Genomic DNA, 26079 nt, shown 5'->3' on the forward strand with positions numbered 1-26079 from the left:
TTACTCCGGGTTCTCTATTCTTTTACATTGATCTATATGTGTTTTTATGTCAATAACATGCTGTTTTGATTACTGTAGCTTTGTAGTTCTGTCTGAGGTCTGGACGGGTTATGCCACCACCTTTGATCTTTTTCCTCAGGATGGCTTTGGCAATTCTGGGTCTTTTGTGACTCCATATAAATTTTAGGATTATTTGTTCTAGTTCTGTGAAAAACATCATGGGTGTTTTGATAGGGATCACACTAAATCTGTAGATTGCTTTGGGTAGTATGGCCATTTTTTTTTTTTTTATAAATTCCTTCCTCCCTCCCTCCCTTCATTTATTTTTTGCCAGTTGCTGTAAGACTGAGGAACAAGTCCTGAGAGCAGGTGAGGGGATTAAGAAGAGACAGGGTCAGGAGGATGGTGTATAAACACACACACTTCATTTCTCGTCAAACCTCTTTTTATATATTGCAGTAGACAATACATGTTATTGTTAAAATTGCCAAACTGAATCATCAGACAGTATTTCCTTAGTGTTGAAATTATAGCACAAAACATTCTGCGAACCAGGATATAAACATGCTTGAGAACAGATTGTGACTACCGAAGCATGCCAAGGACAAACTATACTTACAGAAACCGCAAGCAACCTCATGGGCCAAGACTCATCTTCTCTAATAACTCTTTCAGGTCCTGTCAAGGATTAAGCAGGACTTTGCCATGCTTTAAGCTGCAAGAGCTGTGTCAGCTTGCAGCTGGTTCCCGACATGTCCCCTTTCCTTATTTTTTAATGTGAGGTGGTAGAGTCCAGCTCGGAGTTCTGCAATTGCTCGTAAGCCAGTTCGCAGGAGGACTGGAAAACAACAAATACACAATAATATTAAAATACCAATAACAATTAATTATAGGATAAAGGAGGTTAATAAGAGAACTCAGGGCAAAAGTACGTGTAATCTGGGTAAATATGTCTCGAGCAATTTCCACTGGATTTACATCTAGGGGAGCTGCATGCTGGATATTTGTGATATCCTCATGTAAGCGAGTAATATCAAGGGATAGATTGGAATGAGATCAAATTCCCAATAAATGATTCTTAATCTGAGGCCAAGGCCACTGCGAATCGTTACATGGCTTAGACGTTACACAGACTGCAGAAAATTCTGCATGACAATGCATAGAAAAGGCAGTTTTTAGAGCAGCTAATTGGTCTCCAAGAATAAGAACAACTTCCAACGCATTAACATGACTTTCTAATTTTCTATCAATAGTTTCTTGAGTTCCCAAAGCATTAGAGACATTAGCAGCTAAATTATTCACAAATGTGGCAGTGTGAATACTTTGAGTCAGCACAGTAGCAGAAGCAGCTACAGAAGCAATGACTGCAACGATCACTGTAATTCCAACTATAAGTAGCCCCAAAAATCGCTTAGGCCATTGTAAAAGAAGGGAAAGTTCATGCATGACCTGCAAACCTGAATTAGAATACCAAGGACCTGTAACATTTACAGGGAGCATAACAAAGGGAGGCTGATGAACAAGAAGAAATCCCCGATTTGATTCCCCCGTGCTTATACAATTTGTCAAATTACAATTATCACAACGTATGCCATAAAACCCTTCTTTTTGAAAAACGTAGACAGAACCAGTAAGAATAGCATAGGGTGATGGAACACAAGCCATAACAAAAGCGGTTAAGTTCCTAACAGGATGTTGTTGATGTGAAAGGACAACAGGCCCCACAGCAGCCATCAACTTCCAAATATTATTTTGTACATTTCCTAAATTGGTGGAGAGGACACCCTCCACCCATCCCCCTAGAGATTCAATCTTATTAATAAGAAGTTCAGCAAAAGGTTGAGGAAAAGACCAGTCCAAAACAGCTTCAGTAGTATGAGGAATTAATTCGATGCCACACTGGTGTAGAATATTGGCATCGATGCCACGGAGGATATGACCATAAAGGTTCTGAGGGGTTAGAAAAGGGGGACAATATTGTTGAGTGCAGGGAGGCAAGTCCTTAGGATGATCCTCTGTAGCCTTAAAATAAGGAGTGGAGAGCCTCATAATATTCAGAATCCATTCCTGCGAGATCACGTTTCATCCCGATACTGGAACTGTTATGTATAAGAAGACCTGGGTCCTACCGAAAGACATCCATGCCGGTATCGTTCGTGTTGGTTATACCAAAACGCAGGAATGGAAAAACAGATAGGGGCCCGCAAAGAAAAGGCAGTATATGAAAAACGAGTTACAGTGAGAGGGGTAATAAAATCACTGCTTGGATAGCCAAAAAGGGAAGTATCGTTAACATAAACAGGAATTGAGGGATCATTTCATTCTACAGGGCGAAGTAATGGAGGATCAGGGACATATGCCCAATAAGCATCAGTATTACCCAAAACTACCTGACAAGAGATAATAGCCAACATAGCCACAAACAACGTTTGTGGGGACTTAGTCACTTGCTGCTGCATCAACATCTCCTCCGCCTTCTGGGTCAGTCATTTCAATTGCCCCATGTTGGAGGGTTGGCCATCCACGTGATGCAGGAGAGACGACACTGACGAGCTTGGAGAGCTGGTTTCTCGGGAGGATTGGGAGTGTCGTTGAGCCGCGTTCTCTTCATATGGTGGGGGAGAGAGTTCACCATCCGGTCCGGATCCATATTGCAGGGGAGGGAATTCACCATCTGGTCCGGATCCATAGACTCTCACGAGGCGCTCAGGTATCCAACGAGGATCCTTAGGGTCCCTAGGAAACACACAAACATGCCCTCGTCCCCATATTAGTACAGGATCTGGACCATTCCATTGATTAGTCAGAGGATCCCGCCAACGGACTTCAGCAAAAGGCAAGGCACGAGGATGCCAAAATCTTTCTGCAGCTGTCTGTCCTTGCTTATCTACGTTCAAAAAATTTAAAGTATATAAAGAACGTCGCAATAAATTGTGCAGGGTTGTGGTATATTCCCCCTTCTTTGTTTTCAAACCCCAAAGAAGATATATCTTCCCCCTGCTTAGAAGCTTGAAATAAAGCAGTTTGGAGTGGAGAAGAAAGACTCACAGGCAGAGAAGAAGTAGAAGAAACAGAAATAGACCCCTGATTTACTGAAGGGGACTCATCAGGGGCTTTCGCTGGCAAGGAAGAGCCAGAAGAATGCGCAATAGGGGCTAGGGAAGCATCTTGAGTAACATCATGAAAATGTTTTACCCAAGTTAAAGCTTGGGCTAAAGCAGTAAATGAAGTTTTATCAAATATAGGGAAGTTTTCAGATTCAGCAGGCACATTCTTAAGAGCTGCAAAAATGCCATCATCAAAATCAGGATTGTGATATCGTGCAGCCTCTTCCTCCAATTCAGTCTCATCCTCTGGGGATAGTTCATCATCATCCTCCAGGGACTCTGAAGATGGCATGGTCGCCAACAAGGGAGGCGCAGTAGGAGAAACAGGTTCCTCAGGCAAATTTTGTAACTGAGGAGCAGAAGGGAAGCAGCGTAAAGACGCTGCTTTGAATAATTTCTGAATCTCATGAGTTGGATCAAGACAATCTCTTATCAAATTCCAAAATGAAAAAGTATCCACAGGAACCTTAGAAGGTCCATGAAGGGAATAGAAAGTTTTCAATTGTTGACCTATTTTTTCCCATGTTTGAATATTAACAGTTCCTCCCTCTGGGAACCATGGACAAATTTCCTGCACCAAATGAAGAAAACAATCAAGCTGTTTATGCGTAACCTTAATGCCCCGAGTGGATAACATATAGTAGCTGAACGAAAAGTTGTCGTTCCTTAGCTCCAGTTTGCCCCATTTTTACTCCTGATGAGAACAAAACAGAAAGAAAGGCTACATCTAAAATATCCCCCAGTACAATCCAACTTACCCTGTATATGTCTGTGCGTGAAATATTTCCGGGGTCCCTCTCAACAGCCCACGTACTCAGGTCCCTGTTCGGGTGCCACTTGTCAGTCGCTGTAAGACTGAGGAACAAGTCCTGAGAGCAGGTGAGGGGATTAAGAAGAGACAGGGTCAGGAGGGTGGTGTATAAACACACACACTTTATTTCTCGTCAAACCTCTTTTTATATATTGCAGTAGACAATACATGTTTTTGTTAAAATCATCAGACAGTATTTCCTTAGTGTTGAAGTTATAGTACAAAACATTCTGTGAACCAGGATATAAACATGCGTGAGAACAGACTGTGACTACCGAAGCATGCCAAGGACAAACTATACTTACAGAAACCGCAAGCAACCTCACGGGCCAAGACTCATATCTTCTCTAATAACTCTTTCAGGTCCTGTCAAGGATTAAGCAGGTCTTTGCCATGCTTTAAGCTGCAAGAACTGTGTCAGCTTGCAGCTGGTTCCCAACAATTTTTGGCTGAGTTGGGTCTTTGTTGCTGGGCACGGGCTTTCTCTAGTTGCGGAGAGTGAGGGCTACTCTTCATTGCGGTGCACGGGCTTCTCAACGCGGTGGCTTCTCTTGTTGCGGAGCACGGGCTCTAGGTGTGCAGGCTCAGTAGTTGTGGCACACAGGCTTAGTTGCTCCGTAGCATGTGGGATCTTCCTGAACCAGGGCTCGAACCCGTGTCCCCTGCATTGGCAGGTGGATTCTTAACCACTGTGCCACCAGGGAAGGCCCAGTATGACCATTTTAACAATATTAATTCTTCCAATCCAAGAGCATGGGGTATCTTTCCATTTCTTTGAATCATTTTCAGTTTTCCTTCAGTTTTATAGTTTTCAGCATATAGGTCTCTAACCTGCTTGGTTGTTTATTCCTAGGTATTTCTTTTTGATGCCATTTTAAACGGGATTTTTTTTTTTTTTACATACTCTGATATTTCACTGTTAGTGTAAAGAAATGCAACAAATTTCTGTATATTAATCTTGTATCCTGCTACCTTGCTAAATTCATTTATTAGTTATAATAGTTTTGGTGTGGAGTCTTTAGGGTTCTGTATACAGAGTATCATGTCATCTGCAAATAGTGACAATTTTACCTCTTCTCTTCCAATTTGCATATCTTTTATTTCTTTTTCTTGTCTGATTGCTGTGGCTATGAGTTTGAATACTATGTTGAATAGAAGTGGGGAGAGTGGGCATCTTTGTCTTGTTCCTGAATTTAGCAGGAAGGCTTTCACTTTTTACTGTTGAGTATTATGTTGCTTGTGGGTTTGTCATAAATGTTTTTTCATCATGTTGAAGTATTTTCACTCTATACCCACGTTGGTGAGAGATATTTTTTTTATCATGAATGTATGTTGAATTTTGTCAAATGCATTTTCTGCATCTATTAAGATGATCATGTGGTTTATGTCTTTCCTTTTGTTAATGTGGTGTATAACATTGATTGATTTGCGTATGTTGAACCATCCTAGAATGATCCAACTTGATCATGGTGTATGATCCTTCTTATGTATTGTTAGATTTGGTTTGCTAATGTCTTGTTGAGTATTTCTGCATCTGTATCAAAGATATTGGCCTGTAATTTTCTTTTTTGTAGTGTCTTTGTCTGGTTTTAGTATCAGGGTGATGGTGGCTTCATAAAATGAATTTGGGAGTGTTCCCTCCTCTTCAGTCTTTTGGAAGAGTTTGAGAAGGATAGGTATAAGTTCTTCTTTGTATGTTTGGTAGAATTCCTCAGTGAAGCCATCTGGCCCTGGACCTTTGTTTAGAGGGAGGTTGGTTTTGTTTTGTTTTTGGGTTTTTTTTTTAAATTCTAGATATTATTTCACTTCTAGTCATCAGTCTATTCAAATTATCTGTTTCTTCTTGACTCGGTTTTGGCAGGCTCTATGTTTCTAGAAACTTGTCCATTTCTTCTATCATGCCCAATTTGTTGGCATATGACTGTTCATAGTATTCCCTTATGGTTTTTTGTATTCCTATGATATCATTTATTTCTCCTCTTTCATTTCCTATTTTGTTTATTGATGTCCTCTCTATTTTGTTCTTGGTGAGCCTGCCTAGAGGTTTGTTAATTTTATCTTTAAAAAAAAAACAGCTCCTGGTTTTATTGATCTTTTCTATTTTTGTTGATCTCCATTTTATTTATTTCCTCTCTAATTTTTATTATTTCCTTCCTTCTACTGACTTTGGGTTTTGTTGACTCTTCTAATTCTTTTAGTGGTAGGTAGGTTGTTTGAGACTTTTTTGTTTCTTGAGGAAGGCCTGTATCTCTATGAACTTCCTTCTTATTACTGCTTTTGCTATATCCCATAAGTTGTGTAAGGTTGTATTTTCATTTTCATTTCTCTGAAGCTATTTTGATTTCGTTGTTGACCCGTTAGTTTTTTTAGTAGCATGTTGTTTAGTCTCCATCAGTTCATTATTTTCCTGTTTTTCTTTCTGTGGTTGATTTCTAGTTTCATACTGCTGTGGTCAGAAAAGGTGCTTGAAATAATTTCTATCCTCTTAAATTTGTTGAGGCTTATTTTGTGACCTAGTATGTGGTCTACCCTAGAGAATGTTCCAAGTGCACTTGAAAAGAACATGTATTCTGCTGTTTTTGGATGGAATGTCCTACAGATATCTGTTAAGTCTAACTGGTCTATTATATCATTTAGGACCTCTGTTGCCTTATTGATTTTTTTTTTAAGGGAGGGAGGGAGGGAGGGAGGATGGATGGATACATGGATGGATAGAGGGATGGTGAGTGAGTGAATAGATGGATGGATGATAGACAATAATAATGAACTTTTTAAATTAATTAATTAATTAATATATGGCTGCGTTGGGTCTTCATTGCTGCACACGGGCTTTCTCTAGTTGTGGCGAGCAGGGGCTACGCTTCATTGTGGTGCACAAGCTTCTCATTGCGGTGGCTTATCTTTTTGTGGAGTACAGGCTCTAGGCACGTGGGCTCAGTAGTTGTGGTTTGTGGGCTCTAGAGTGCAGGCTCAGTAGTTGTGGCGTATGGGCTTAGTTGCTCCATGGCATGTGGGATACTCCCAGATCAGGGATCGACCTGTGTCCCCTTCACTGGCAGGCAGATTCTTAACCACTGTGCCACCAGGGAAGTCCCTACTGTAAGTTTTTGATTTGTGGTAACTGTGGCACTCAAGTATGTTGGCCCATAACTATATCTACTTGTGTTAAATTGATAGTCATACAAGTTCACGTTCTAAAATATCTACATTTTAAACTCCCCTCCCCCACATTTTGTGATTTTAATGTCCTATTTTACATATTTATGTTTATCCTTTTGCTGTTACTTGTAGTTATAATTGCTTTTACAAAATTTTCTGACTTTTAAAATCTACTGGCTCATTTAAGTGGTCTTCAATCCTTTTATATATTTGCCTTTCTTATTGTGATTTTCCCTTTCCTATATATTCTTGCTTTTAGTCTATTTAGAGAAGACCCTTCAATATGTCTTACAGGGTAGGTTTAGTATTGCTGAATGCTTTTAGTTTTTGCTTGTCTAAGAAATTCTTTCTCTCTCCTTCTATTCTAAATGATAATCTTGCTGGGTAGAGTATCCTAGATTGTGGGTTTTTTTCTTTCAGAACTTTGAATATATCATGGAAGGCCTTTCTGACCTGCAAAATTTCTACAGAGAAATCAGCTGATTGCTTATGGGGGTTCCCTTGTAACTGTTTTTCTCTTGCTGCCTTTAGAATCCTCTCTTTAACTTTTGGAATTTTAATTATATGTCTTGGTGTTGGTCTGTTTGGGTTATCTTGTTTGGGACCCTCTGTGCTTCCCGTACCTGGATATCTGTTTCCTTCTTTAGGTTTGGGAAGTTTTCAGCCATAATTTCTTCAAATACATTTTCAATTCCCTTTTCTCTCCCTTCTCTTTCTGGAACCCCTATTATGCATAGGTTGGCAGGTTTTATATTATCCCATAAATCCTGTATGTTACTTTAATTTTTTAAAATGTATCTTTCTGTCTGCTGTTCTGGATTGGGTGATTTCCATTATTCTATCTTCCAGATCATTTATTCGTTCTTCTGTGTCATTTAGTCTGCTATTCATCGCTTCTAGATTGTTTTTTATCTCAGCAATTGAATGTCTATTTTTGATTGATTCATCTTTATAGTTTTTAGTTCCTTATTACAGTGATTTGAATTTTTATTGGTAATCTTTCTTAATTCCTTTAGCATTTTTATTACCTCCATTTTGAACTCAGGGTCTAGCAGACTGTTAAGGTCTGTTCCATTATTTGTTTTTTCAGGGGATTTCTCTTATTCTTTTAACTAGGATTAATCCCTCTGCTCTTTCACTTCACTTAACTTTCTCTGTTCTATGAATTTAGAAGAAACAGTTATCCACCGTGCTCTTGAAGAGCTGTTTTTATGTGAGAGCATCCCTGTGTAGGCTGTGTGTCCAATATTTTTGGTGTGAGGGCTGTTTTTGGCATGGATGCCAGCCATGTGTTTCCTCAGAGTGTGGTGGCCATTATCCCCTTGATAGGGGGTGTGATTTGCATTGTGGTGCCTTGAGCCTGTTCTGGATGTGAGGAGGTGCTTCCTCTTTACCCTGTGGCTGTCATCACCCTCTCCAGGGCTGGGTCTGCTCTCCAGTTGTTACGGTAGAAGCCCCGAGGTCAAGTTCAATCAGGTTCCATTGCCCTTGAGTTCATGTCCTGCCCCAAAGGAAGTGATTGCTAAACCAGGTGAGGCCTGTGTGGTCACAGAGAACCTATGCATGCACTGCCTGAGTAGGCATCTGCTCACAAGCAGCCCATGGTCGTGTCTCTTCCTGTTTTGTTCATCCCAGATGTAGTGCAAGGCTGTGGTGTGCAGTAGACTGGGGCTGGGTGTCAGGGTGTTGTGGCTGCAGGAATTGAGGTGGCTGTGTTGCTGCCTGGGATCTGGTCTGACTCTGTAGCAGACTTCTCCCAGGATCTGTCTGCCCCAGATCTGGCACTAGGTGCAGTGTGTAGTCAGCAGAGCCGGGGCACCCTCACTGGGAAATGAATTGCTGGGTACTCTCGCCCAGGGCCAGCTTGCCTCAGTTTCAGCACTTAGCTGCTGTGCATTCTTGTGGCAATGCCCAGTGAGTGTGCTGACAGTGTCTGATGCAGTTGGACCTGCTGCCGCCATGTGCATGCTTACAATAGGCTCTGCCACTAGAGCTGCCACTTCCTTCTACACACCGATAATGGGTTCCGTAGCTCCCCCTGGATCACGCCCCAGGCCCTTCTGGCTGCTTCTTTATAGCTAGATTGAGTCCTCACCCAGGGCCTTTCTGCCCAGGATTCAGTGCTTAGCCACTCCTGTGGCACCACCTGGTCTGCACATTGCAATGTCTGCCCAGCTAGCCCTGCTGCTCCCCTGTGCATGCAATGACAATGGTCTCCATGGTTCTGCCTGGATCACATCCTAGGCACCCTGATCTATCTCTGCATAGTTAGACTGAATCTTTGCCCTGACCTCATGCCAGGCCGTGATGAGGAGTGAGCAGGTCCAAGGTATTTGCCCCTTCAGATTGGGAAGCGTGGCAAGGCAGCACCCACTACTGCAAGTCTCTCTCTGCATGGATTGTTAGTGAGCCAGAACACACACACTCCTTGAGAGGAGAGTCTAAGCTTCTTCAATCCTCCTGTCTGTCTCAGTAGATTTCCCAGTAGGCAAGGTGACTTGTCTCCTCTGTTCAGGACCCTAGGACTGGGATGCCCAGATTGTAAGTCAATATAATATGCTCCCTTTCCAGGGCAAGGGTCTACCCGTGTGGACCTTCTTCTCTTCCTTACAAATCCCTCCCAGGGTGCCAGTCCTGACCTGATGCCTTTTTTTCCCCATCCTACCCAGTTACATGTTGATCTTTCTTGCCGCTTTGGTTGTATAGGATATCTTTTGCCTGTTTTCAGTTAGTTTTTTGTGACAACTGTTCCACATGTAGATGTATTCTTGATGTGTCTGTGGGAGGAGGTGAGCTCCACATCCTACTACTCTGCCATCTTGACCCTCCTTCCAGATCTCTTTTGGTTGCTATTCATTTGCTTAGAATATCTTTTCCCATCATTTATCTTTGAGCCTATTTGTGACTTGGGTATAAAATGAATCACTTGTGAGCAGCACACAGTTGCATCAAGTTATCAAAAAATCCATACTGCTTCCTTTGTTTTTTAATTTGTAAGTTTATCTATATTTAAAGTGATTACTGATAACATAGTTCTTCTGTTTTGCTATGTGTTTTCTATATGTCTTATATGATTTTTGTTCAGTTCTTCTAATAATGCCTTTTCCAATGTAATTCTTATTCCCCCTTTCTTTTTCAGTATGTTTTTAAGGTAATTTATTGGTTGCAATTTGGGAATTAATAGTTAATGCCCTAAATTTATACCAATCTAGTGTGAATTAATACCAACTTAGTTTAACGACACATTAACTCTGCTGCTATCCAGCTCCATCCCAAACTTTTATGTTATAATTTCACAAATTACATCTTTATACATCATGTGCCCATTGACATAGACTTATAATTATTGTTGTATGCATTTGTCTTTTTAGTCATATAGGAAACAAAAAGAGTTACAAACCTGAAAAACAGTGGTGATAGCTTTAATGTATACATCTATATATTACCTTTGTCAATGATCATTATTTCTTTGTATTGCTTTGAGTTACTGTCTCATGTCATTTTGTTTCAGCCTTAAGAACTCCCTTTAGCATTTCTTGCAGTGCAGGTCTAGTAGACATGAGCTCTCTTAGCATTTGTTTATCTGGAAGTATGTTAATTTTTCCTTCATTTTTGAAGGAGTGGTTTGCCAATATAGAATCCCTGGTTGACAGTGTTTGTTGTTTTTTGTTCCACCCACCCCAGCATTTTAAATGTTTCATCCCACTGCCTTCTGACCCCCATGGTTTCTGATGAGAAATCAGCTGCTAATCTTACTAAGGATCCCTTGTTTGTGACAAGTCTCTATCTTGGCTGCTTTCAAGACTTTTCTCTTTGTTTTTTGAGAATTTTAGTATACTGCATCTCAGTGGGGATCTGAGTTTACCTTGCTTGGAGTTCATTAAGTTTCTTGGAGGTGTAGTTTCATGTCTTTCATCTAATTTGGGACATCCACTTTGGCTCACTGGCTGTTGACTAGGAGCTCACCTGAGGCAGTTGCCAGGAACATCTATATACGGCCTCTGTGTGGCTTCAACTTCTCACAGTATGGTGGCTGGGTTCCAATATGGAGCATCCCAAGAGTGAGTATTCCAAGATAACTAGGCAGAAGCACCAGCTTCTTATGACCTAGCCTTAGAAGCCACAGGCATTACTTCTGCCATATTCAATTGGTCAAGCTAACCACTAAGATCATCCTAGATTCAAGAAGTGAGGAATCAGGTATCTCCCCACAATGCGAAAACGTTGAACGATTTGTGGCCCATTTTTAATCCACCATAAATATCCCATTGATTACAAAAGAGTCAAGTTTCCAGAGCAAGCAAATGACAGAGAAGAGCTGTCAAGGATAGGTCTCCCATCTCCTGCACGGGAAGGGCAGGGATTTGGGAGTATCCCACTTGTATCAGTAGGAGGAAAAGCCCTGCATTAAAGACAGAGATACAAGGAACTCAGAAGTGAAAAGGAATAAAGACCCTGCCTCCTCAGGATAAGAGAAAAAGGTGCTCCCTCAGTGATGTTCCTTGGAATGCGAATGGTACAGAAACGTAATTTGATTGAATTCAAGGACTAGTCATTGGGGTGAAAAAAACCTCCAATAAAGTAGGACTAAATGGGACCTTTCTTAATTATGTGTAACATACACAGCAAAATCCCATGGCAAAATGTAGTTCATAATGAAGAAACTAGTCAATCCTTTTAAACATAGGTTACAGGAAAAGAATGACTGGTACCACTTGCATTGTTTAACATATTACTGGAATTCCTAAACAATGATCTAAGATGACAAAAATAAGATGTGTGAGGACTGAAAAGGAAGGAATAAAACTCAATATTTGAGGACGTTAAGATTCATTTACTTAGAAAATCCAACCAAGTGAACATATAAACTATTGGACAACTATGAGAGTTTGGCTAGTCTGCTAGATTCAAGATCATTTTATTAGAAACAATAAAATTTCTCCACACTAGCAATGAATATTTAAGAATTAACACAAAACACACAAGACCACTATGGAAAAACCTTTAAACTCTTAAAGGGGAAGTTTTGAATAAATGTAAAGATATTCCATGTTCTTGGATCAGATGACTTAGGAAAATAAAAATATCAAAAATATCAAATTTCTCCAAATTTATATATAAATTCAATGAGATTCCAAATAAAATCCCAGTGGGATTTTTTGAGCTACCTTATAATCTTATTCTAAAATCTACTTAAGGACTTCCCTGGTGGTGCAGTGGTTAAGAATCTGCCTGCCAATGCAGGGGACACGTTTTCAAACACTGGTGTGGGAAGATCACACATGCCACAGAGCAACTAAGCCCGTGCACCACAACTACTGAGCCTGTGCTCTAGAGCCCGCGAGTCACAACTACTGAGCCCATGCACCTAGAGCCCATGCTCCGCAACAAGAGAAGCCACCACAATGAGAAGCATGTGCACCGCAATGAAGAGTAGCCCCCACTCACTGCAACTAGAGGAAGCCTGCATGCAGCAACAAAGACCCAATGCAGCCAAAACTAAAGAAATTAAAAATAAAATGAATAAAAAAAAAAAAAAGACAACTTAAGGTAGTTTTGGGAACCCCTCAGACTTGGAATTGGTGTCAGAAGTGAGAGCAATTTTGTGTGGACGCTTCCCTCTAGTTAACTTTCCCATAGACCAACGGAAGTAAATAGAGAAATACACACATATATATACACTCTTTAGTAGTAAAGAAATGATAAACTATTAGAAAATTATATTAGTAAAGTAGCTTATTACATGAGAAAAATATAAGTGGGTTCTGACCATAAGTCCTATACATATAAGGATTCTAGGTGGAATAAAAACCTAATTGTGAAAGATAAATGGGAGAAAAATCCTGTAGAATATATTTGTGACTTCAGCTGGGGAGACCTTAAAACAAAATCCAAGGAAGCACAAATTATAGGTAAAAAAGAATTTCAAAGATGCCTTACACTATACCAAAATTAATGTTTATTAAGCAAAGGACCCCAAAGTTACCAGAAAAAAAATGATAGGCTGAAAGAAGATATTTGCAACATCTAGCACTAACATGTAACTATCATCTAGACTATCAACTAGAATATGCTACTAAACTATACAAATCAAAAAGAAAAAAGTAGATACCTCCAAGAAAAAGATATGAAGTCATTTTACAGACTGGGAAACCAAATATTTAACAAGTCAAAGAAACAATGTTCAAACTTTTCAATAGTCAGGTAAACAAAATTTAGACAAGATAACAATTTATACATAGCTGACTGTGAAAATTAGAAAGCTGGATAATCCCAAGTGTTGGTAGTGGTGTGGTGAAAGAGGAACTCTTATACAATACTACCAGGAATATACAGTCATAGTGGAGAGTGACCTGGCAGTTCTTGGTCAAATTAAGTATAAGTGAACCCTATGATACACCAATCTCATTCTCTGGGGTATATATCCCAGAGAAAATTTCACATTTCTGTAAGATATGTATAAGAATTTTAATCATAGTCTTGTTTGTTATGCTGTTGGAGGGGTGGAGTTTGTTGGAGGAATTAGAGGCAATCTAGTATCGCTCACTCAGGGAATGGCCAAATAAAATCAGGTGGAATATTATGGAGCAGTACAAACAAAAGAACTAGACATGGTTTTGCTGAGTGAAAAAAGTTTTAAAAAGTTTATTGCACCATATTGCTTATGTAAATTAAAAATAAAAGCAACAAAAAATGGGACTTCCCTGGTGGCACAGTGGTTAAGAATCCGCCTGCGGATGCAGGGCACACATGTTTGATCCCTGGTCCGGGAAGATCCCACATGCCTTGGAGCAACTAAGCCCCTGCACCACAACTACTAAGCCTGCGCTCTAGAGCCCGTGAGCCACAACTACTGAAGCCCATGCACCCTACGGCCCATGCTGTGCAACAAGAGAAGCCACCACAATGAGAAGCCCGTGCAACACAATGAAGAGTAGCCCCCGCTCACTGCAACTAGACCCAACACAGCCAAAAATAAATAAAATTTTAAAAATTAAAAAAAAGCAACAAAAACCAATAACATTTGTCTTTCATTTTTTCACAAGGAGACAAACTTAAGGACACGGTGAGTTTGAACGGATTACAGATAGGGATAAAAGAGAGTTATGTAAAAATTACATTAAAATAATTGTAATAAAAGTTACATCTGTGTATTTTTTTAATATGTTACAAACAGCATGTATAATTTCAAAGAAGCTATTTTAAATGGAAAAAGTCACTCTGGTAAATGTTTTAAAGACAACAGAAGGCTTTGGGAGAGCAGAAGAAAGTACATGACATAGCCCTGGGGAGGGCATGAAGCCTTCCCTGAATAAATATAGACAGATTAAATAAACCCCATAAAAACTGGGAATACAGTAACAGATATTTTAATTTTAGGTAAAGGAAACCTCATGTGTAGTATCACAGAAGTGGCAGAATGAGTGGGGATTATGCAGACTGCAAGAAAATCATATGCAGTCCAGAGAGATTACTTTAGGTAATCAGAGGCCAGATGATGAAGCATTTCATGCAGAAAAGATCAGGTATTTTCCACTGGATAAAGGGAAACAATAATAGATTTAAGCTGGAAAGTGACTGTTGTGGATAGATTTTGGCACCATGAGGTAGGAATGCTGCTGTAACAAATGCCAAAAAAAAAAAAAAAGTGGTTATGGCTTTGGAACTAGGTGATGGGTAGAGGCTGAAAGAGTTCTGAGGTGTATGTATGAAAAAGCCTACGGACTTCCCTGATGGCGCAGAGGTTAAGAATCCGCCTGCCAATGCAGGCGACATGGGTTTGAGCCCTGGTGTGTGAATATCCCACATGCTGAGGAGCAACTAAGCCCGTGCACCACAACTACTGAGCCTCTGCTCTATAGCCCGCAAGCCACAACTGAGCCCATGTGCCACAACTACTGAAGCCCGCGCACCTAGGGCCCATGCTCCGCAACAAAGAGAAGCCACGACAATGAGAAGCCCGCGCACGGCAACGAAGGGTAGCCCTTGCTCGCCACAACTAGAGAAAGCCCACGCATAGCAATGAAGACCCAAAGCAGCCAAAAATAAATAAATAAATAAATAAATTTAGAAAAGAAAAAAGCCTAGATTGCATTAATGGGACTGTTCGTAGAAATACAGATGTTAAAGCTGATTCTGGTGAGCTCACAGATGGAAATTATGAACATGCTCTTGGAAACTGGAAGAAAAGTGATCCTTGTTAGAAAGTGACAAAGAACTTGGCAGAACTGTGTTCTAGTGTTTTGTGGAAATTAGTGAAAACTTTGGATTTAGCTAAGGAGATTTCTAAGCAAAGTGTTGAAGGTGCAGCCTGGTTTCTTCTTAATGTTTATTATAAAATGAGGGAGGAGAGGAAGATAAATTGAAGGAACTTTTAAGCAAAAACGAACCAGATCTTGAAGATTTGGAAAATTCTCAGCCTATCCACGTTGCAAAAAATGAGAAAATGTGCTCTGGAGAGAACACCAAGAGTGTGGCTGGACAGTCACTCCATAAAGAGATTACCAATGCGTTTAATCACCCATCTCAGCTGGAGCCAGGAAGAGAGATGGGATTATAGCAGCAGAAAAAGTGCCAGCTGGGACTAAAGGGGGACAGAGAAAATAGGATAGAATGAAGTCTGTTTTACTTCTAAGATTTCACAGGACAGACGGGTCAATAGAGCTATATGAATTTGGACATGCATTATTCCTCAAGAAAAGGGCGGAATGAGGATCTAGTTTGAGATGGCAACATAGAAGAATCCTGAACTCATCACCTCCTCCCACAGACACAATGAATCTACAGCTACATACAGAACAATTCCCTCTGAAAGAAATCCAAAAATTAGTTGAGGAACTCCCATGTATTGGGTAAACAAGGAAAAAACCCCCATCAAAACAGGTAGCAGATAGAGGGGTGGGATAGGGAGGGTGGGAGGGAGGGAGACACAAGAGGGAAGATATATGGGGATATGTGTATATGTATAGCTGATTCATTTTGTTATAAAGCAGAAACTAACACACCATTGTAAAGCAATTATACTCCACTAAAGATGTTAAATACATAAATAAATAAATAAAATTTAAAAAACCAAACAGGTAGGGAGAGGCTGAGAGGCAATCTCACCATAAACCCCACCCTTGGCACAGCAACCTACAATTGGGAGGAAACTCACAACTCTGAGCTTCTCCCTTTCTCCCTGATGAAAGACATTAAAGATGATACCAACAGATGGAGAGATATACCATGTTCTTGGATTGGAAGAATCAACATTGTGAAAATGACTATACTACCCAAAGCAATCTACAGATTCAGTGCAATCCCTATCAAATTACCAATGGCATTTTTTACGGAACTAGAACAAATCATCTTAAAATTTGTATGGAGACACAAAAGACCCCAAATAGCCAAAGCAGTCTTGAGGGAAAAAAACGGAGCTGGAGGAATCAGACTCCCTGACTTCAGACTATACTACAAAGCTACAATAATCAAGACAATATGGTACTGGCACAAAAACAGAAACATAGATCAATGGAACAAGATAGAAAGCCCAGAGATAAACCCACGCACCTATGGTCAACTAATCTATGACAAAGGAGGCAAAGATATACAATGGAGAAAAGACAGTCTCTTCAATAAGTGGTGCTGGGAAAACTGGACAGATACATGTAAAAGAATGAAATTAGAATACTCCCTGACACCATACACAAAAATAAACTCAAAATGGATTAGAGACCTAAATATAAGACTGGACACTATAAAACTCTTAGAGGAAAACATAGGAAGAACACGCTTTGACATAAATCACAGCAAGATCTTTTTTGATCCACCTCCTAGAGTAATGGAAATAAAAACAAAAATAAACAAATGGGACCTAATGAAACTTCAAAGCTTTTGCACAGCAAAGGAAACCATAAACAAGACGAAAAGACAACCCCCAGAATGGGAGAAAATATTTGCAAACGAATCAACGGACAAAGGATTAATCTCCAAAATATATAAACAGCTCATTCAGCTCAATATTAAAGAAACCTCACCCTGTCTTTATAAACCTTTCCCTGAAAGCCCTCAGGGAGTTCAGGTCTTTTAAGCACTAGCTGCCCTGGACTCCTTGCTTGGCGCCCTGCAATAAATGCTGCACTTTCCTTCAGCACAACCCAGTGTCAGCAGATTGGCTTCACTGCACGCAGGGAAGCAGACCCAAGTTTGGTTCGGTAACAGAAACAGTTCTTACCTGGCTGCTCTTACAAGAAACAGCACAGAGGTAGCAGCATGAAACACACCCCCAGGCTTTCTGTGAAAGAGGCCTATTTGCTTATCTTAAAGCTTCAGCCTGAGGGGCAGGCTTCTAACTTAACACACAACTAGAAGTCTACTGAAATACTCTCCAAAGATCAGAAAGGCTGGCAGGTACCAACTTTGCACTATCCCTCTGCCTCACTCCATGTTGCTGGTATCTCCCAGAAAGGAGCTTGTGCACACATCTGGAGTCCCAGATTTTGTGGCTGCTGCCCAGGGGATGCCCCTTGGCTCTGGTGGCCAGCAGGGCGTATATTCACAGGTTGTACAGGACTGTAGCAAACGGAGAAAATGTTCATAACAAGCTACACCCTGCTCCTCCCAACCTGGGGCACAATGGAGAGGTAGCTGACTGAAATGCCCAGTCTTTCTGTGAAAGAGGCCTATTAGCTTATCTTCATAGCTGTGGCCTCAGGGCTAGGCTTCTAATTAAACACACATCTGGGGCCAAATACAATCCTTTCCAGAGACCAGGGAGGCTTGCAGCTAATATCAAGGCTGGTGGCTGCCATCTTCATGCTCTTCCCCTGCCCCACCCCAGATCGCAGGTATCTCCGACAAAAAACTGGTGCACACATCAGGTGCCCCAGCTTTTGTGGCTGTTGCCCAGAGAATACATCCCTTGATAGCCTGGCTCTGGTGGCCAGTGGGGCTTGTGTTCATGGGTTCAACATGTCAAAAATTAATGACAGAAACCTCAATTAAATCGAGTCAGGAGACCAGAAGGGGGAGCGCTCACACCCTGCAATGATAGAGCCCAACAGGAAGAAAGACTCTTCTTGCCTAGCTTTGTCTACTGTAGCCCTCCCAACTTCCTTTTCCCCTCTATAAAAGTGTTCTCCTTCCCTAGCCATGGGGGGCAGTCTTGCACAAGGCTCAACATGGTTGCAGACCCAAACTGCAATTCTCTGCTGATCCCAAATAAACCCATCTGGAGAAACATCTGGCAGTGTGTTTTAGGTCAACATTTTGATGGCCTGTCTGGGGACCAGAGAAGATCCCCAAAGATTGCAGGGCTGGTACCTTATCCTGTCTTTTGTCCTGAATTCCTTCCAGTCATTAGCCAATGACTTAATCCTGGTAGAACTGGATGGTGGGCAACACTGTTTTACAGGACCTATAGGGGACTTCCCTAGTGGCGCAGTGGTTGGGAATCCGCCTGCCAGTGCAGGGGACACGGGTTCAAACCATGGTCTGGGAAGATATCACATGCCATGGGGCAACTAAGCCCATGTGCCACAACTACTGAGCCTGTGCTCTGGAGCCCGTGAGCCACAGCTACTGAGCCCATGCAACTACTGAAGCCCGCGTGCCTAGAGCCCGTGCTCCGCAACAAGAGAAGCCACCACAATGAGAAGCCCGCGCGCTGCAACAAAGAGTAGCCCCCGCCTGCTGCAACTAGAGAAAGACCACACAGACAAAAATTAAAATAAATAAATACAGTACATATATTTATTTTATAAGATCTTTAAAAATATTTATATTTTTCTCCATAAATACTATTTAAATACAATTTAATTTCTGGAGTATTCTGGTTCATCACTGTGTCTATTATCTAATATTCTCCCTAATGATACTATTTATTTATTTTCCATAAGTGATTATTTCAAAAAACAGGAAAAATATTTATGTCAAAAGAATGAGAAGACAAGCTGCACACTAGGAGAAAATATTTGCAAAAAATGTATCTGATAAAGGAGTTATCCAAAATATACAAAGAACTCTTCAAACTCAACAATAAGAAAACAACCTGATTTTAAAAATAGGCAAAAGATCTGAACAGACACTTCACCAAAAAATATACAGATAGTAAATAAGCATATGAAAAGATGCTCTATATCATGTCATCAGGGAAATGCAAATTAAAACAACGAGAAACCACTACACACCTATTAGGATAGCTAAAAATCTAGAACACTGACAATACCAAACGCTGGCAAGGATGAAGAACAACAGGAGCTCTCATACATTGCTGGTGGGAATGCAAAATGGAACAGCCACTTTGGAAGACAGTTTGGCAGTCTCTTACAAAACTACACATGCTCTTACCGCTGACCCAGCAATCACTCATTGATATTTACCCAAATGAGTTGAAAATGTATGTCCACACAAAAAATGTGCACGTGGATGTTTACAGCAACTTTATTCACAATTGCCAAAATCTGGAAGCAACCAAGATGTCCTTCCGTAGGTGAATAGATAAACTGTGGTACATTCAGACAATGTCCTTCAGTAGGTGAATAGATAAACTGTGGTACATTCAGACAATGTACCAGACAATGTGGTACATTCAGTGGATGTTTACAGCAACTTTATTCACAATTGCCAAAATTTGGAAGCAACCAAGATGTCCTTCAGTAGGTGAATAGATAAACTGTGGTACATTCAGACAATGGAATACTATTCAGTGCTAAAAAGAAATGAGCTATCATGCCATGAAAAGACATGGAGGAAAATTTAAATGCACAAAAGTGAAGGAAGCCAATCTAAAAAAAGTCACATCTGTATGCTTCCAACTATATGATATTCTGGAAAAGGCAAAACTATGGCGACAGTAAAAAGATCAGTGGTTTCCAGGGATAAGGGTTGAGGAAGGGATGAATAGGTGGATCATAGAGGATTTTTAGGGTAGGGAAAATACTCTGTATGACACTATAATGATGGATAAATGTACTGTACAACACAGAGTGAACCCTAAGGTCAACTATGGACTTTGGGTGATTATGATTGTCAGTGTAGGTTTATCAACTAACAAATGTACCACCCTGGTGGGTGATGTTTATAATGGGGGAGGCTATGCATGTGTGGGGGCAAGACATATATGGCAAACCTCTGTACCTTCCTCTTAATTTTCCTATGAACCTCAAATTTCTCTAAAATAGTCTTTTTTTTAAAAAATCTACCTATGCTTTTTAAAAACATTTTTATTATGAAATTTTTCAAATAAAGGAGAGCAATAAACAAGCATATACTCATCACCTATGCTTAATGATTGTTTACAGAGTGCCATATTTGATTTATGTATATTTTGCTAACTACTTTAAATTAGATATGATGACATTTCAGCTCTAAATAGTTCAGGTTACATCTCTAAAGAATGACACCTAATATAATGGCACCACACCTAAAAAAATTAACAGTAAGTCCTTAACATCGTCTAATACCCAGTCTATATTCAAGTGTAACTAACTGTTGAATAATTAAATATGATTTATGGTTATACAAAGTTCTGTGATTGCACAAACCATAAATTACTCAGCAATGCATTCATTGTAGGGCACTGATTTAGGGCAAGATTATTGCAAACACCCTTGCCAGTTCTTATAGTCTTGGGATTCTAGTCCAGGGGTTCTTGACACTTTGGGAGTTGTTATGGACTGAATGTTTATGTCTTCCCAAAATTCTCATGTTGAAATCTAACCCTCAATATGATAGTATTTGGAGGTGGGACCTTTGGGAGATTATTAGGTCATCAGGATAGAGACCTCATAAATGGGATGAAGGCGATGAAGGGAACAGAGCGCCCTCTTTGGGCCACATGAGAATACAAGGAGAAGCTGCCAGTCTGTAACCTGGAAGATGGTTCTCACCAGAACTCAACCATGGTAGCTAGCACCCTGATGTTACTTCCAACCTCCAGAACTGTGAGAAATGTTTTTGTAAGCCACCCAGTTTATGGTATTTTATTATACCAGCCTGAGCTAGGACACGGGTTATTTCTCTGGGAATTAAGTCAAATTTTTAAAATCTGATCCCTAGAAAAATACACCTAGGCCCCAATATGCAACTCCATACATACAACTTCTTAGAGTTCAAGGACCTCTGGGAACCCGTCCAAGGAATCCCCAAATTTCAGGTCAAGGAGATCAGCTCCTTACTTGTGACTTGTAACAGTCCATTGGGCCACACTACACCCTGATGACAGAGAGCTGGTAAAGCTGACTCAGAGTTCCACATACATGGTCATTACTCAAACTGCATCAACTTTAAACTGGACCCTTCAGGAACAACAATGAACCCCGTGCTTCATCTCTTATCATTTCCCTGCCCAAACCCCTACCCCGTTGACCCACATCTCTGTGTTAAAGGCCTCAATCACAAACCTTCTTTTCAAGTCCTCCTAAAGAAGGTGGTCCCTGTCAGGTCTCTCAGGACTATCTCCTCTTTGGCCTTAAAAACTACTATTTATGAGGTGGGTAATGTTACTGTATTTCACCGAACTGAAGACGCCATTGGTTGAAAAAAAGGCATCCCCAATTCAGAAATGTTAAAATGCAAAGAGAATGTATCAGTCTTAGAGTTTTACAGATTCATCTGTTGGTAAACAGCTGCTGCACCAACCATCTTCCAAAATGACCTATTCAAAACCTGGGACACCCGCCCTTCCCCAGTTTCCCCCAATCTTGAAATGAAAGGGTTCATTTCAGATTGAAAAGGGTCCTTCTAACGTCTTGCTCCATCCCTGGCCTATGTCTTTCTGGCAGTGCCTGTGCCTCATGGGCTGGTAAATATTCCACATGACAACATAAGTTACAAAGGTTTTCAATTCTCTCCAAGATGTGTATTTCTGCATCATCAGGGTTGTGGGGAGCACAAAGTTCCCTGGATGGGTGGAATTAGTTTCCTGAATAAATACATGAAGAGAGGGTCGGGGGAGCAGGGATGATAAGAGTAAGAATTGGGTAAATTGAGAACATATCTTCAGCCCTCTCATCTCTAGGGATGCAAGGAACTGAGGACCAATTGCTCAGAGAAACCTGTTAGGATAGCAAACTTTAGACAAAATGTCGTGCATAAGTCATGATAAACAAGATGGTGTTAGAAGAAAGAGGGAAGATACCAACTCATCTGGGCCATGGCTTTAAGGCTTAATTGGTACAAACTTCTCCGTTCAGGCTCTTCTGGTGGGGAGTACAGAGTCCTGTAGGTCTGGAGGAGGAAAAAGGAGATAGAAGGCTGCAGGCCTGTCTTGCAGCTTCCAAACACACAACTTGAAACTCACTCCACTTCCTTCTCTGGCCCTTGATAACACATGAAGATTCTTCAACCCAAAAAAACCCTCAAAAGCTGGAGTTGAGTCCCTTAGACACCAAGGTACAGCCTGCATCCTTGACAAAATGGCTGCATTTTGCCACAGAACTTGCCTTAGGTTCAATGGGATGGAGTTCACAACTTTCTCTCCTGAACAGGGCAAGTACACACCAGAGATGTTCAAACGATGTGTTTAAATTACCTTAATAATTCTAATAGCAATAATGATATCAGTAATACTAGCAACTAGGTAAGAACTTGTATATATTATCTCATTTGATTCTCAAAAAATGAAAAAATAAAAAACATAAAACAAAGTGCAATGTTAAGTATTTCCCCCCATTTTACAGATGATGGAAACCAGGTTAACATAACTCATCCAAAATGACATGGTTTGGACGTGATGGAGCCCAGAGTAGAATATAGGTTTCTCTGACTCCAAAACTAGCCCTCTTTAGGTAAGAGACAGTGCGGCCTTGAGGAGCATAAACTCCAGCCGTCTTCTCTTAGCTATATGGGGCCACATCTGTGAATTCACATTACAAGACCGAGTCTGCAACTCAGGAGAATCTCTGTGCTTGAAGGCTTCAAACTGAAACTCAAATTCCTGTCTTCTCTCCTAGAGGTCATTTTCCCAGGGATTCTCTAAGGCTATTGGGGAAAAGGAGGAAGAAGCAAGAGGGATTCACAGCTGTAGGCATCAGAGACCCTAGAAAATGACGGCCCGGGAGAGCCATGATCGTGCTCCACAAATTGGTACTGCTATCTCCGCTTGAGCCCACTTTTAGGCGAGGCACTGCAGGGAAGAGGAATGCAGAAAGGCAAGGCTCAGGCCTTTCCTCCAAGGAAGCCAGATTCTCAGTCACTCACCCTATCTACTTTGGTAGAGGCAGCCATATCTGAGGCAGAGAGAAAGGAAACGCTTCACGAACTTCACGAACACCAAGGAATCACTGGGTTACTAAGGATTACCCCCGGCGGCAGCCACACAAAAGCTGTCGCACGCTCACACTGGCACAGCCACACAGGGTCACACAGTCTCACCATCGTGGTGACACAGCGTCAGTCACACAGGCTGCAACAATCTCCCCTTAATCACAGACCCATGGTAACGCACTACACCAGATCAGGCGTAGGCCCCACAAATACGCTATTGTGGCCTCACACATGCAACCCTCGTAGCAACACAAGACAAAAAGACACACACTGACACACACACTCGAAGGAGCAGCCTGGTAGACACACAGACGAACGCACGCCGACAAACCGGACGTACACGTTCTCGCCCGGACAAAGACCGAAAGACAGCACCTCCTCGGCCCGCACAGTCTGACCCCTCTGGAGCTTCAGGTCGCACCGCTTAGCGCCCCAGAACCGGACGGAAACACACTTACCTGCCTCACGCTGAGAAACGCTAGCCACCGACGCCGCTACGTCACCAGACTGAATCGGGCCGCAGTGGCCCCTGGGAAATGTAGTTGGGGCGGGGGGCAGGGAGACGGCTGGAAACGCTCAGGTGCGAAGGGCTCTGGGGCTTGTAGTTTAGGAGGGAGACGCCGGTGCTCGGAGAGCTGTAACGCGCGCGAGGGGCGGCCCCGGATACGCCCCAGAGCCAAAGAAAGCCCCGACCCGTCCACTGATCCGCGGGAAGAACTAGGGCTGGGGTCCCAAGTGGTGCCCTTGCACAGACACGGGGCATTTCAGGGAGGGGTGGGACGGAAGGCACCGAAATCACAAGTGGAAAGGAATAAGCTCCGTTCGGGGGAGTGGAGGAGGTGAGGGGAGGGGGAGTATGGGTGAGACCGGAAGGAAAGGGTCAAGCCCCAGAGGTGGGAGGATCTTCCTAGGAGAGGAGCGCTCAGGTGATGCTTGTCCAGGGAGACCAACAAGCCAAGGAGCTAGCAGCTCACGTTAATTTTGGTAGCTCATTGAATTATAACCGAGCTCAGAGTTGAAAGATAAACTTTGAGAGGCTCGTTTTACCTGGTATCGTTGTTTGTCTCAGGTCAAGCAGAGCAGGAGAAAAAGACTTGTCTCCCAAATAGGAAGGAAACACTATGCCAGGGCAACCCATAATGCAGGTACAGTCTTTCATGGGTGCTGGACTCCTGGGGGGTTGGTGGAGGGGGACATCCTGGGGGCTTCCAGCACCAGGGCCCACCAACCTTTATTTACCCCACGTGCCTCCCAAGGCAAGGCAATAGCTTCCTTTGGCCAACACCCATTATATGCTCAACTTTTCTACAAGAATTAGGGGTATTCAATGTATATCTTGGGGCCAGAATAAGCTAAATACCTGGATGGATAGGAGAGAAAGGATTTTCCCCTTTATGACACTGAGGAGGAGGGGCTAGCAAAAGGGACCAAGAAGAAATGGTGCAGATCATGGTGCTTCCCAACCTTTATCATGGCACGAAGAGAAAATGGTAATATTTGTATGGCACACTGGAGTTGTATAAGTTAGGGTGTAGATTATGCTGATATAATAAAGACCCCAAAATACTGTGACCTAAATATAATACATTTCTCCCTCATGTAAGAGTCTAAGGGTGAGCAGTCCAGGACTGGTGGGATAGCTCTGCCTTCCTGAACAAGTAGTTTCCATCTTTGGGGCAAAGGTGAGTATTAAAATTCTCAATATCTCCCAGCAAATAGGGTAGAGGAAGGGCAGATAAAGCAGGCACAGAAATGATAATCATCCCTTTTGCTCACATCTCATTGGTTGGGTAAGATGGACTTCATGAAAATAAAAATTAACTTTTGTGCATCAAAAAACATTATCAAGAAAGTGAAAAGATAACTGACAGAAAGGGAGAATATTTGCAAATTATGTATAGGATAAGGGTCTAGTATCCAATATATATAAATAACTTTTTATGACTCAACAATAAAAAGACAACCCAATTAAAATTTGGGCAAAGGACTTGAATAGACATTTCTCCAAAGAAGATATACAAATGGCCAACAAGCACACAAAACGATGCTTAACATCATTAGTCATTAGGGAAATGCAAATCAAAACCACACGAAGTGCCACTTCACATCCACTAGGATGGCTATAATTCTTAAAAAAGGAAAATAAGTGTTAGGATGTGGAAAAACTGGAAACCTTGTATACTGCTGGTGGGAATGTAAAATGCTTCAGCTACTGTAGACAGCAATTTGGCAGTTCCTCAAAAAGTTAAGCACAGAATTACCATATGATTCAACAATTCCACTCCTAGGTATATACCCAAAGAACTGAAAACAAGTACAAGTACACACATGTTCACAGCAGCACTATTCACAATAGCCAAAAGGTGTAAATATCCCAAACATCCAACAATGAACAGATAAACAAAATGTGGTACATACATACAGTGGAATATTAGTCAACCATAAAAAAACTGAAGTACAAATAATGCTTACATGGATGAACCTGCAAAACATTATGCTAAGGAAGCCATATACAAAACGTCACATATTGTATGATTCCATTTATATGAAATATCCAAAACAAATAAATCCATAGAGACAGAATGCAGATTAGTGGTTGCCTTAGTGGGGCTGAGGGGAGAATGAGGAGAAACTGCTTAATGGGTAAGGGGTTTTACTTTGGAATGATGAAAATGTTTTGGAACTAGACAGGTGGTGGATGAACAACATTGTGAATGTACTAAGTACTACTAAATTGTTCACTTAAAAATGGCT

At 41.4% G+C, this 26079-nt stretch overlaps 1 long non-coding RNA gene across 4 annotated transcripts; it reads right to left on the minus strand.

Annotated features, from left to right (window-relative positions):
- Window positions 1-427: 427 nt before the first annotated feature.
- LOC309649415 lies at window positions 428-26079 on the minus strand. 4 transcript variants are annotated; one of them, XR_014257095.1, is made up of 4 exons: window positions 23784-26079; window positions 22199-22287; window positions 3866-3976; window positions 428-2736 (listed from the first exon to the last, which is right to left on the minus strand). It is a non-coding gene; the product is annotated as an uncharacterized lncRNA (long non-coding RNA). The 4 variants fall into 4 exon arrangements; XR_014257096.1 differs by lacking the exon at window positions 23784-26079 and adding an exon at window positions 23666-23773; XR_014257094.1 differs by lacking the exon at window positions 22199-22287.

The sequence above is a fragment of the Balaenoptera physalus genome (genome assembly GCF_965194825.1).
Source record: "Balaenoptera physalus genome assembly, chromosome: 19".
Classification (NCBI taxonomy): domain Eukaryota; kingdom Metazoa; phylum Chordata; class Mammalia; order Artiodactyla; family Balaenopteridae; genus Balaenoptera; species Balaenoptera physalus.